Source organism: Sarcophilus harrisii, chromosome 6 (assembly GCF_902635505.1).
Source record: "Sarcophilus harrisii chromosome 6, mSarHar1.11, whole genome shotgun sequence".
NCBI lineage: Eukaryota > Metazoa > Chordata > Mammalia > Dasyuromorphia > Dasyuridae > Sarcophilus > Sarcophilus harrisii.
In genome coordinates, this window is record NC_045431.1 from 250791582 (window position 1) to 250807022 (window position 15441).

Genomic DNA, 15441 nt, shown 5'->3' on the forward strand with positions numbered 1-15441 from the left:
TCTCTTGACTCCAAATTATCATTCCTACCCCTGCCATGTTTAATATGTCTTTATAAATAATGATATAGAAAATGATAAAACATGGAATAAATAATCTTAATATTATAATTAGTTACAAAAAGAAATTTAGTACTGTATTTTTAAATTGAACAGCTATTTAGTAAAAACATGTATTTTGTACTTTATTTCTGATAAAAGTACAATTTTAAATACAGATATAAACATAAGGATGGAAAAATTAAATGTCTAACATATATAAATATACACACATCTAATCTTTAATGAAAATAATATCAAAAGTAAAATTATGCCTAATCAGTAATCATTAAAATAAATTATAACTATTATTAAAAATAAAGATGAGTAATATTTCATATTCCCCTAATACTTGTAAATTTTCTAGGTTGAAAAAGCTTTAAGTATACTCAATTATAGTGCTTCATTATGACAACAAATACAATAACACTTTCTTAGTGAAGGACTTAATTATTTTAAGTATTTTTGAAAACAATTTGAAATTATGGAAGCTAACCACTAAACTCTTTATATAATTTGCCTCATTGATCCAATTACTATGGAATATATTGAAAGGAGAACAGTTAAAGGAGGGGAAAAAGATTTCATATATTCAAAAATTATTCATCTTGACTATAGCTGGAAAAAGTAGAAAACACTGGAAAAAATGGAAAATTATCAGGGAATAATTAAAATATTTTTGGTTCAGGATTTTGATTAAATATTTTTTTTGTAAGGAAATCAAAGTATGATAAACTCAAAAGCTTTGGAAAGGCTTTTTAATGAAGTGAGATACAGCAAAGAAGGTAGAAACAAAGACTGGAATATCCACTAGTTCTACCATATTGTAATGGGAGTTGGGGGAAAGTAACAAACACTGGCTTCTGATTAATACTGAAAACTTTGGTCCCTGAGAATTGAAATAAAAGCTGCATTTCCTTTTCTGACAAACATGTGTTGAAGCAAGTTCAAAGTAAGGAATGTTTCATTAGTTATTATGTTTGTTTGCCCTGATGCTTGCTTTTGCTTTATGATTTTCTTTTTTAAGGAAAATTAAGTAGATAAAAATTTTTATTTAAAAAATAAAAAGGAATAAAAAAGAAAAATGAAGCCATATAGAACAAGATAAATTTCTTTCTAATTAAGTGATTACTGGTGACGTTTATATCAACCCCCACAAACATCCAGCCTGTCAGAAGGGTCAGGGAATATTCTGTAAACAGAATCTTTTATTCCCTGGATAATATGTTTCCTCAATCTCTATTGCTCATTAGGCTCATGGAATTCAAAATTTTCACAAAGGTGAGATAAATAATAATTCTGTTCAGATCAAAGAAACTAAAGGTAAGACAGCCAAAGAGCTCAAACTTACCTTTCTTAGATAGGATGAAATATTATTCAACTCCTTGCTTTTTCAATAATGATAAGGAAAACAATGCAGGTACATAATAAAATACATCCATAAGGTACTTTAATGCTTTCAAAACTTTGTGAACATTAATGTACCAGCAGTATAATATAGGTACCACAGATATTCTGATTTTACAGATCAGGAAACTGAAGAAACTGAAATTCAATATGAATGACCTTGTTCAAAATTACACAGTTATGAAGTGCCAAAGTGGAGATTTCAACCTGAGGTTTTTGTGCGTATAAGTTCAATGCCCTTTTATGAGCCTATGATTCTTCTCCCTTAAATATTACAACATACCGAATCCACTAACAAATTCTGTAAAATAGACCAGGATTCTTTATAAATATAAAATTTGGATGAAATCACTGAGCACTCTTCTTTAATAGAAATGATTAAATGATTCTTGCCCTTTTTAGCTCTCTGGGGATAGCTCCTCTCCCAGGCCATTTTCTTTTCTTTTCTTTACTTTTTTTTTTTTTAATGAGAAAAGACATCTTCTGGCTCAAAGTCCAAAATTCAAATCACTTTTAATGAGGCAGGATTTTATAAGGGAAAACAATCCTGAGTTTTGAGTCAAGGGATTATATTGAGACCTTAGATGGAATGAGACCTATCTCTTTATTGTAAGGATACATTTCTCTTCATCTTCGCTTCCTAGTCTGTAAAATGAAAGCAATGTTCTTTTCCGTTCTTTATTCCACTGTGATATGCAGAGAAAAGCAATTATCAAATAGTAGGGATTTTTTTAACCATTCACTATCATAATTGAAAGATTTAATTACTTAATTTCTTCAATTTTTCAAAGGACATATTTAGAAAAATGCAGCTCTTAATATCATGGATCAGCTATCTATTCTGTAGCATCTCACAGCTTAATGAAACATTTGGCATAGTTATTCTAGATCATAAGAAGGTATTCTAGTGCATTCATACTGGGTAGAGAGGAAGGAAAGTGGTAGGACCACATGGTTATGCGTCAGTAGATATGGGTTTAGGGGAAGAGCCAAGAGGGCAGAATAGAAATGTCTTTGTCTGAGCTATTTCTGGCATTCCTCAGAATCGATACCAAATAGGTTTTGAAGTAACAGAATCCACAAATATATGGAGTTATAATAAATTTCCAGCAGAAGATATTTTATTTTTTAAATAACTTTTTATTGCCAGAATCCATGCTAGAGTAATTTTTTACAACATTACCCCTTGCACTCACTTCTGTTCCGATTTTTCCCTTCCCTGCCTCCAACCCCTCCCCCAGATGGCAAGCAGTCCTATACATGTTAAAGAGGTTACAGTATATCTTAGATACAATATATGTGTGCAGAACCAAACAGTTCTCTTGTTGCTCAGGGAAAATTGGATTCAGAAGGTATAAATAACCCAGGAGGAAAAACAAAAAATGCAAACAGTTCAGCAGAAGATATTTTAGAAGAATTTCAGGAAAGGTTTTTTTCAATTGGGCAGTCAGGGATCATGGGGAAGCCCAAAATGGAGAGGCCTCCACTTGTGAGGAAAATCTACAGGGAGTTTCTTAGCCAAAATAAAGTAGCATTGACTATTCTATTCTGGTTCAGAAGCTAGTGTATCAGCAGACTAGCTGTAAGACCTCCAATACAACTACAGAAAGCAAACAATGAGCCTTTGAACCCCAGAGAAAAAGGTGGGACTTTGTCACACATACCCAGCCATAAAAAGCAGTTAGCAGCACTGTCCCCAGGGCACTATGAATCCATTGTTTTCTATGGAGGAAGCCTGGAACAATTTCCTCCTTTGCCTTAAAAGCAAACCTCAACCTATAAAAATGAGCAAAACCTAAAGAAACCTAAATAAAACAAACAAAAACAAAAGAAAAAAGCTCTGACCATTGATAACTTATAACTGTTGTGGAGACAAGGAAAAATTGAACTGAAACCCATATCTAGCTGAAGCCTCAAAGAGCTATACGAGTTGCTTTCAAATTCAAAAAGTCTATATTACAAGAATTCAAAATAGATATTAAAAGAGAGAGTAAAAATGGGGAAAGGAATTAGGAGATTTAGAAAAGGAAACACAGAAGTTGTCTGAAGAAAACCACTCCTTTAAAAATGGATTTCATTATATGAAAAGATAAGATATTTCTTTGAAAAACAGATTTCGTGAAATGGAAAATAAGAAAAACATCCTAAAAATAGAATTGGTTAAATGGGGGGTAGGAGGAAGAGCAAATCAATTCATTTAAAATTTCATTTGGGGGGGCGGAGCCAAGATGGCGGAGAAGACACACACGACTTTCTAAGCTCTTCTCTTACCCTCTTTATCAATATTATATCGAGCCTCAAAAATAGTCTTGACTGCTACAATTCGTAAAGATAAGAAGTAGAACAACTCACCGGCCGAAGAAAATCTGCAGTCTCGCCAAAAAAGGTTGGTTCCGGGGCCAGGGGGGAGATCGGCACAGACGGGGAGAGAAATTAGGTTCCAAGGGTGAAGGCACAGATCTCAGCACAAGCGCGCAGCCCCAACCCGCAGTACGGGCTTTTCCTTGGGGCAGTTGTGATCCTGCACGGCAGGAGGACACAGCCCGGGTTAGCCTCCAATCTGCGCAGTGGGGAGCTCGGCTTGGGGCCATAGAGCTTTTCCAGGGCCGATTTGCATTGGGCAGAGACACTGGGGCAGAGTTCGGGCGGTCTGCGGTCTGCGGTCTGCGGTCTGTGGTCTGCGGTCAGCTGCTAATACTCACAGTCCCACAAGAGGCTCCGGCCTGGGGCAGTGACACTTTCACCCCTTAGTCTCTAGCCGAGGGCAATCGCTAACCCACTCAGCCCTACTAAGCAGTTTGATAGCTCGGCCAGTGCTGAATCCACTTCCTGTTGGGGGAAGGGAAAACTCTCACTCAGAGCACTCCCATACCTCGGAGCCGGAAATCGGTTTACATCTTTCCCTGCTCTGCAGAGGAAGCTGGTAACCCCCTTGCCTAGGAGACCTACCCTAAAGGCTTTAAAACATGAATAAAAAGATGAAAAGAACGATCGACAGCTTCTATGCAGAAAAAGAGCAGGTCAGCAAACCTGAAGAGACCTCAAACAGCAAAAATGCATCAGACTGTCCTCCTTTACATGATGCTCTCATAGAAGAGACCATTAAAAGTCTCAAAAGAGAGTTAGAAGATAAATGGGGAAAGGAAAGAGAAGCCTTACAAGAGAGCAACAACTTCCTGAAATACGAATTGGAAAAGTTAAAAAATTCCCAGGAAGTGCAGGGAAACAAAATTGGTGAATTGGAAAAAATAAAAAAATCTCAGGAAAGTAAGAATTGTGAATTGGAAAAAATAAAGAATTCACTAGAAAGTAGGATTTGTGAATTGGAAAAGACAAAGAACTCGCAAGAAAGTAGGATCCGTGAATTGGAAAAGACAAAGAACACGCAAGAAAGTAGGATCTGTGAATTGGAAAAAGAAAATAATTCACTAAAAAAAAAAATTAGTGAAATGGAAAAAAATTCCACAGACCAAAACAATACATTCAAAAACTCAATTGGACATATACAGAAAGAAGTAAAAAAAGCTAATGAAGAAAATAATTCTTTAAAAATTAGAACTGAACAAATAGAAACTAATGATTCATTGAGACAGCAAGAATCAGTCAAGCAAAAACAAAAAAATGACAAACTGGAAAAAACCATGAATTATCTACTTGCAAAAACGACAGACTTGGAAAATAGATCTAGGAGAGATAATCTGAGGATTATTGGACTTTCTGAAAACTATGATGAAAAAAAGAGCCTAGATACTATTTTACAAGAAATCATCAAAGAGAACTGCCCAGATGTAATAGAATCAGAAGGTAAAATAGGCATTGAAAGAATTCATCGAACACCTTCTGAAAGAAACCCTAAAATAAAAACCCCAAGGAATATTGTGGCAAAATTTCAGAACTATCAGATTAAGGAAAAAATTTTACAAGCAGCCAAAAAAAAACCATTTAAATACCGAGGTGCCACAATAAGGATCACCCAAGATCTGGCTGCCTCTACATTAAAGGAAAGAAGGGCCTGGAATATGATATTCCGAAAGGCACAAGAACTTGGGATGCAGCCAAGAATAAACTACCCAGCTAAGCTGAGCATTTTCTTCCAGGGAAGAAGATGGACATTTAATGAAACAAATGAATTCCATTTGTTTCTGAAGAAAAAACCAGAACTAAACAAAAAATTTGATCTCCAAGCATAGAACTCAAGAGATGCAGAAAAGGTAAAAATAACTCTTGAGAATTGTATTTCTGTTGTGGATATACAAAAAGAATACATGTATAATTTGATTGTACTGATATAACATAAAAAAGGGAAGTAGATATGGAAAAGGGATGATGGCAGAATAAGGTGGGAAGGAGGGATAAAAAGAGGGAAACCACATCCCACAAAGAGGCTAAGGAAACTTATCATATCTGAGGGAATTTAGAGAGGGGGAGGAACATTGTGTGAATCTTACTCTCATCAGAGTTGGCTCAAAGAAAAAATAATTGACATTTGTTTTAGAGAAAATTCTCTCTCGCCTCATTAAAAACGGGGGAGAGGAAAAGGGAAAAGAAAAAGAGTAATAAGGGAAGGAAGGGGGAAAGACTCAAAGGGGGGGAGGGAGGGATTATAAAGAGGATAAGTATCGTGATACAAGAGGGGTACATAAGTTTAAAAGGGGGAAAGAGGGTTGGGGGAGGCAAGAATAAGTAAAGCACAATCTGGGGTTATTAGGATGGCAGGAAATACAGATTTAGTAATTCTAACCGTAAATGTGAATGGGATGAACTCCCCCATAAAGAGGAGGCAGATAGCAGACTGGATCAAAAGTCAGAACCCTACAATATGTTGTTTACAAGAAACACATTTAAAGCAGGGGGATACATATAGAGTAAAGGTAAAAGGCTGGAGCAAAATCTATTATGCTTCAGGTGAAGTCAAAAAAGCAGGGGTAGCCATCCTTATCTCAGATCAAGCAAAAGTAAAAATTGATCTAATTAAAAGAGATAAGGAAGGAAACTACATCCTGCTAAAGGGTAGCATAAACAACGAAGCAATATCAATATTAAACATATATGCACCAAGTGGTATGGCACTCAACTTCCTAAAGGAGAAGTTAAGAGAGTTGCAAGAAGAAATAGACAACAAAACTGTAATAGTAGGAGATCTCAACCTTGCACTCTCAGAATTAGACAAATCAAACCACAAAACAAATAAGAAAGAAATTAAAGAAGTAAATAGAATATTAGAAAAATTAGGTATGTTGGATCTTTGGAGAAAATTGAATGGAGATAGAAGGGAATATACTTTCTTCTCAGCAGTTCATGGAACCTATTCAAAAATTGACCATATATTAGGACATAAAGACCTCAAAATTAAATGCAAGAAAGCAGAAATAGTAAATGCTTTCTTTTCAGATCATGATGCAATAAAAACTACATTCAACAAAAAGTTAGGGGGAAATAGACCAAAAAGTAATTGGAAACTAAACAATCTCATCTTAAAGAATGATTGGGTGAAGCAGCAAATTATAGATACAATTAATAATTTCACTCAAGATAATGACAATGATGAGACATCATACCAAAATTTGTGGGATGCAGCCAAAGCGGTAATAAGAGGGAATTTTATATCCTTAGAGGCTTACTTGAATAAAACAGAGAAAGAAAAGATTAATGAATTGGGCTTGCAACTAAAAAAACTAAAAAAAGACCAAATTAAAAACCCCCAATCAAATACTAAATTGGAAATTCTAAAATTAAAAGGAGAAATTAAAAATATTGAAAGTAAAAAAACTATTGAACTAATTAATAAAACTAAGAGTTGGTTCTATGAAAAAGCCAATAAAATAGATAAGCCTTTGGTAAATCTGATTAGAAAAAGGAGGAGGAAAATGAAATTAGTAGTCTTAAAAATGAAAAGGGAGAACTTTCCACCAATGAAGAGGAAATTAGAGAAATAATAAGGAGTTATTTTGCTCAACTTTATGCCAATAAATTTGATAACCTAAGTGAAATGGATGACTACCTCCAAAAATATAGACTTCCCAGACTAACAGAGGAGGAAGTAAATTGCTTGAATAGTCCCATTTCAGAAAAAGAAATAGAACAGGCAATTAAACAACTCCCTAAGAAAAAATCCCCAGGACCAGATGGATTTACATGTGAATTTTACCAAACATTTAAAGAACAATTGGCCCCAATGCTATATAAATTATTTGATAAAATAGGGAATGAAGGAGTCCTACCAAATTCCTTCTATGACACAGACATGGTACTGATACCTAAACCAGGTAGGCTGAAAACAGAGAAAGAAAATTATAGACCAATCTCCCTAATGAATATTGATGCTAAAATCTTAAATAAGATATTAGCAAAAAGACTACAGAAAATCATCTCCAAGATAATACACTATGATCAAGTAGGATTTATACCAGGAATGCAGGGCTGGTTCAATATTAGGAAAACTATCAATATAATTGGCCATGTTAATAACCAAATTAACAAAAACCATATGATCATCTCAATAGATGCAGAAAAAGCATTTGATAAAATCCAACATCCATTCCTATTAAAAACACTTGAGAGTATAGGAATAAATGGACTTTTCCTTAAAATAATCAGCAGCATCTATTTAAAACCATCAGTAAGCATCATATGTAATGGAGACAAACTGCAACCATTCCCAATAAGATCTGGAGTGAAACAAGGTTGCCCACTATCACCGTTACTATTTAATATTGTATTAGAAACGCTAGCTATAGCAATAAGAGCTGAGAAAGAGATTAAAGGAATAAGAATAGGCAATGAGGAAGCCAAATTATCACTCTTTGCCGATGACATGATGGTATACTTAGAGAACCCCAGAGATTCTGCTAAAAAGTTATTAGAAATAATCCACAACTTTAGCAAAGTTGCTGGTTATAAAATAAACCCACATAAGTCATCAGCATTCTTATATATCACTAACAAAATCCAACAGTCAGAGTTACAAAGAGAAATTCCATTTAAAGTAACTACTGATAATATAAAATATTTAGGAATCTATCTGCCAAGGGAAAATCAGAAACTTTATGAGCAAAATTACAGACCACTTTTCACACAAATTAAGTCTGATCTAACCAATTGAAAAATATTAAATGCTCTTGGATAGGGCGAGCAAATATAATAAAGATGACAATATTACCTAAACTAATCTATTTATTTAGCGCTATACCAATCAGACTCCCAAAAACTATTTTAATGACCTAGAAAAATAACAACAAAGTTCATATGGAAAACAAAAGGTCAAGAATTTCAAGGGAATTAATGAAAAAAATCAAATGATGGTGGCTTAGCTGTACCAGATCTAAAATTATATTATAGAGCAGCAGTTACCAAAACTATTTGGTATTGGCTAAGGAATAGATTAGTTGATCAGTGGAATAGATTAGGTTCAAGGGATAAAACAGTCAACAAATATAGCAACCTAGTCTTTGACAAACCCAAAGATCCCAGCTTTTGGGATAAGAACTTACTGTTTGATAAAAATTGCTGGGAAAATTGGAAACTAATATGGCAGAAACTAGGCATTGATCCATACTTAACGCCATACCAAGATAAGGTCAAAATGGGTTCATGACCTAGGCATAAAGAATGAAATTATTAATAAATTAGAGGAACATAGGATAGTTTACCTCTCAGACCTGTGGAAGGGGAAGGTCTTTATGACCAAAGCAGAACTAGAGATCATTACTAATCAGAAAATAGAAAATTTCGATTATACCAAACTGAAAAGTTTTGTACAAACAAAACTAATGCAGACAAGATTAGAAGGAAGCAATAAACTGGGAAAATATTTTTACAGTCAAAGGTTCTGATAAAGGCCTCATTTCCAAAATATATAGAGAATTAACTCTAATTTATAAAAATCAAGCCATTCTCCAATTGAAAATGGTCAAAGGATATGAACAGACAATTCTCAGATGAAGAAATTGAAACTATTTCTAGTCATATGAAAAGATGCTCCAAGTCATTATTAATCAGATAAATTCTAATTAAGACAACTCTTAAGATACTACTACACACCTGTCAGATTGGCTAAGATGACAGGAAAAATAATGATGATTGTTGAGGGATGCGGAAAACTGGGACATTGATGCATTGTTGGTGGAGTTGTGAACGAATCCAACCATTTTGGAGAGTAGTTTGGAACTACGCTCAAAAAGTTATCAAACTGTGCATACCCTTTGATCCAGCAGTGTTACTACTGGGATTATATCCCAAAGAGATTATAAAGAAGGGAAAGGGACCTGTATGTGCACGAATGTTTGTGGCAGCCCTTTTTGTAGTGGCTAAAAACTGGAAACTGAATGGATATCCATCATTTGGAGAATGTTTGAATAAATTGTGGTATATGAAAATTATGGAATATTACTCTTCTGTAAGAAATGACCAACAGGATAATTTCAGAAAGGCCTGGAGAGACTTACACGAACTGATGCTGAGTGAAATGAGCAGGACCAGGAGATCATTATATATTTCAACAACAATACTACATGATGACCAGTTCTGATGGATCAGGCCATCCTCAGCAACGAGATCAACCAAATCATTTCTAATGGAGCAGTAATGAACTGAACTAGCTATGCCCAGAAAAAGAACTCTGGGAGATGACTAAAAACCATTACATTGAATTCCCAATCCCTATATTTATGCACACCTGCATTTTTGATTTCCTTCACAAGCTAATTGTACAATATTTCAGAGTCTGATTCTTTTTCTACAGCAAAATAACATTTTGGTCAGGTATACTTATTGTGTATCTAATTTATATTTTAATATATTTAACATCTACTGGTCATCCTGCCATCTAGGGGAGGGGGTGAGGGGGTAAGAGGTGAAAAATTGGAACAAGAGGTTTGGCAATTGTTAACGGTGTAAAGTTACCCATGTATATATCCTGTAAATAAAAGGCTATTAAATAAAAAAAAAAATAAAAGTTCAATTGCTGAAATGAAAAAGGAGGTAACAACAAGCTAATTGAAGGAAATGATTCTCTGAAAATTAGAATTGAACAAATGGAAGTGAGTGACTCAATGAGAAAAGAAATTGTCAAACAAAACTAAAGAATAAAAAAAAAATAAATAGAAGAAAATGCATAGTACTTCATCAGAGAAAATATAGATTGAATCTTAGCTCCACTATCAATCCTTCCTGGATGACTTTCACAAGTTATATCTCTTCTTTGTTCCCCAATTTGCTTGAAAGGAGGAGGTCTGAGCAAATGTACATAATGTTCCACCAGGAATAGAGGTTGAGACTCCAATAATTGAATAGGTAAACATTACTACCTATCAAGATAGAGGGTCTCTAGATCTTCCCACTGGACCTAACACTTCCTAAAATCTGCTGACTTTGTTATTTGCCTTGTCATTGAATTCTTTAAGTTTTGTAATCTGACCAGCTATATAGCCTAAGGTCTCTTGGACCTTGTTACTTATGTTTGGATTTTTCATCTCTTCTGAGGCTGAATTCATATATATATATACAACCTCTTAACATCTGTAATACATAATATATAAGACCTCTTAAATATATAATGAATTTGATTTGGGACAATATTGCCCAAAGCTTGAACAAGCTACATACCTTATAGGTGTGCATCTAGGTGGTACAAGAAATAGACTATAAAATTGTCATTCAGGAATATGAGCATTCATAGGTGGTGTCAGACCCCAGATGGATGATTCTGTGCAATTCTTTTTAGCCTATTTGCCTCTACTTCCTTATTGATAAAATAAGCTGAAGAAGGAAATGGCAAACCACTCCATTTTCTTTGCCAATAAATCCCCATAGAGTCAGCAAGAGACATATGCAACTCAACAATATGATAATTATATATGTATATGCAGATTTTTTCTTTCATTTTAATTATTTATTACCACATTACAAGTAAGATGGCATTTCTAACTGTGAATTCCAAATTTCCTCCCTCTTCTGCATCATTAATGAGAAAAGAAGCATTCTAACATATGTTATGCTTGTGTCATCATGGAAAACATTTTGTTATTAGTCATTTTCTGAAAGAAAAAAAACTCACAAAAATAGAAAAAATAGAAAAAAATAAAGAAAAAGTGGCACTTTAAGTTGTGTAGTGGTTAGAGCACCGGCCCTGAAGTTAGGGGGACTTGAGTTCAAATCTGGCCTCAGACACTTAAAGCTTCTTAGCTGTGTGTCCCTAGGCAAGTCAGTTAATCCCAATTGCCTTAGCAACAAATAATAATAATAAAATAAAGAAAAAGTATGCTATTATCTACATTCAGACTCCTCTAAAGCTTTTTCTTATATGAATAATATTTGTAATTTTTAGTCCTTTAGAATCATATTGAATCATTGTTTTGCTGAGAATACCTACAACATTCATTCTTGATCGATATACAGTATTTCAATAAATGTATGTGATGAAATCTTCATTCTGCACACATCACTTTGCATCTCTTCATGTAAGTGTTTTCAAGTTTTTCTGGGAAAAATTTTGTGAAAAGGAAATCCCATTGGGTTTGTGTGTGTGTGTGTGTGTGTGTGTGTGTGTGTGTGTGTGCCTCCTTCACCACTGACTTTTTTTTTTTTATAATTCTCTTACATCAATTTATTTTCCAAATTTTACTCTATCTTTTTTTTTTTTTGACAATTAGAATATTTTAAGCTCTTCTATATTTCTTTTTGGGCTTAGATCAATTTCCAGCCTTCTTTTAAGCTTTGGTCATATCACATTTTATTTTATTATCTTTTGAGCTTTTCTGTCATTGTAGGCAAGGGGAGAAGGACAAGCAGAGAGAAACAGAGGCTGAGAAAAACATAGCTGCACACAAAAACAAAGATAGACATACAAGAATAGACAAACAGGTAGAGACAAAGTGAGACAAGGAAACTGAGAAAGACAAAGATCAAAGACTAGGTTATAAATATAGAGAAATAGACACACACATATACAAAGAGAGCGAGAGCATGAAAGTGAGAGAGAGAGAGCAAGAGAGAGCTAGAGAGAGAGTGACAGAGACTGAGAGACAGAGAGAGAGAGAGAGAGAGAGAGAGAGAGAGAGAGAGAGAGAGAGAGAGAGAGAGAGAAGGAAGAAGAGTAGGAGGGGGATGAGGAGGAAGAGGAGGAAAATATATTCAAATGTCTGGATAATTGAAATTCTTTAGTATTAATATAGTTGATCTCTCTTCCAGTATCATGAACTCTTTAGAATGTATGACTTTCTCTGTTTCTTTCCATTTCATCTATATTGTATTCCACTGACAAGTAATTAAAAGTTTTTTTTCCCTCCAATTACCATTATGTACATATCTTTGTCTTGTTCATTTTGATTCTATATTTTATTAATATATATACATATATATATATATATATAAAACATTTTATCAATTCTGTTTCCTTAGACTGAGAATTTTTTTTTTCATAGAGCCATGTTTAAGTATTGTGATTGTTTCATCAATTGTTTGAGATATTGAGATTTCCAATTTGGCTCCTTACTTTAGAACTGCAAATTTTCTTTTCCTTTTTTAAATGCATTTCCATTTTTATACTCTCACATTATATGTTAAATAATACATAAAATGCACCATATATGTAGTATACTATAAAGGTAACACATGGCATATACTGTATATATTAATATATGCAGAATTTATATTATTTATATTTACTCATGTATAATGATAAATATCAATGTAAAATATATGTGCAGTATATATATGCATATATAATATGAATTTATGTCAACACACATGCATATGCACACAATTGCATGTGTGAATATACACACATGTGCCCTGCATATATCTATTTTGTCAGCTATGTAGAACAGTAAATTGTGCACCAAGTCCAGAAATGGAAGCTCTGAATTCATATTTGACCTCAGATACTTTCTAATTCTATTTTCCTGGACAAATCATATAAACATTATTTGATTTAGGTCCAAATATGTAAAATGTTGACACACAGGAGAAAGAAATATTAAATCAGTCTAGTATCTTTTCCAAGAAATCCTCATGGACAAATCCATGGGGTTACAAAGAGTCTACAACAATTGAATAATGGAACAACAGTATCTACCATCTACCTACCAATCAACCTATCTATCTGAATGCATGTATATGTATACTATATATAGGTATATCTATACATGTATTATGTATTATATAAACATGAACACATATATGAATTTATATATATATATGCATATGCATATGGCTAAATATTATAGAGAAAACATCTATCTTCATACAAATTTATGTATATGCTTATATATACACACATACATACACACATATAAATGTATATTCAAAGTATTATATATTTATTCTGTTGAGTTCAAATTAATTCTCCACTACCTTGAATTTTCTTGGCAAAGACACCGAAGTGTTTGATATTCCTTTTCTAGTTCTCATTATAAAGAAATTGAACAAATTGAGTTAAAGATTTACTTAGAGTCACAGAATTAGTATGTGTCTGAGGCTGGATTTGAACTACAAAAGATGAGTTTTCTGATCCCAGGCTTGGCTTTCTATCTACTGGACCACTGTGGCGTTTTCTAACTCTCCACGTATATTCGTAAGGTATATATGTCTGTGCTATATACATACATATACATATGAGATGTGTAGATATGTATAAGTGAATTGTAGTCATACATATTTACATATATAATTAGGTTTCATATTATTGTTTTTTATCTTGCATATTTTTGATCTAAAAACATAAAATAATCTCAATTCCATATACTCTCCTGACATGAGAATGATAGCACATAAAATTTTGAAAATCTTTCAGATTCCTTATTTTATTATATCAAATTTATATTTTTTCTACTTCTCATTACATACACATGCATACACATATTTGGAGATAGCCACACAGATGATAGATAGATAGATAGATAGATAGATATTAATTATAAATAAAATTAATTTATGCTACTATCTTCTCTTTAATCTGAAACAACCTTTTGGGGCAGAAATGAAAGCAGAAATTTTATTTATTCTGATTATATCCTTCATTGACACAAAGCTAGAAAGAGGAATTCATATGCTGGAGAAGTCAGATCACCTTACCTTTTGATTCAAAATGAGAGGATATTCAATTCAATTCTAAAAAGTAATGAATGGCACCAGTAGATCCAAAATAAAAAATAAAAAAATACAAGAGTTACCCAAACTAGAATTTGAGCCAATAACAAAATGTTAGGTATACATTTCTTGTGTTTTGATTTAAAAAATGTACAATCTTGGTGATCTTATTAATATGTAATTGAATAGGTTAGTTAAATAAAATGAGAGAAATATCTTACTAATTTTGTTTTCTTCAAATTCAATGTTAATAGGGAAATGTTGTGGCAAGAGACTGTTGAAGGATTTAATTGCATAAAATGTGCCACACAATTCAGAATAAGGGATTTTAGAAGCTAGGTTTGATTAAGAAAACTAAAGCATGAATGATCATAATTTCTATGAATTTGAAAGTCTTTCAAATAAGGAAGAGAGGCTTATAGATGGATTTGTAGTGATTCTATTACTCTCTTACTCATATGAAAGAACTTTTTCATGAAAACTACAGTCTCCTCTCTCTGCCCTTATCTGTCTCTGTCTCATTCTCTGTCTCTCTTTCTCTCTTCTTTTCCTTTAAAAAAAGTATAAGTTCACATGATGTTAGGACAATACTAGAAAAGATTGCAAAAGTGATTGCAATCAAGGTATCTGCTGATATTTGAAACCATTTAAGTCATACCAATTTGTTAAGCCCTTTCATAATCTAACAAAATAGTAGAAACTTTAGGCTAATATTTTCTGTATTTTCAAATACAGTGTTTTTGATTGTCTCTAATTTATGTACATATTCATTGAATTGTAAAAACAAGCAGATGTGTATCTTTGCATGAACTGTGTAAGAAAGTAATATAATATTATTATATTCTAATTCACATAAATAAAACTCAATAAATTCAGATTTCATATATTTTATTTATGACCCAATGATCTGAT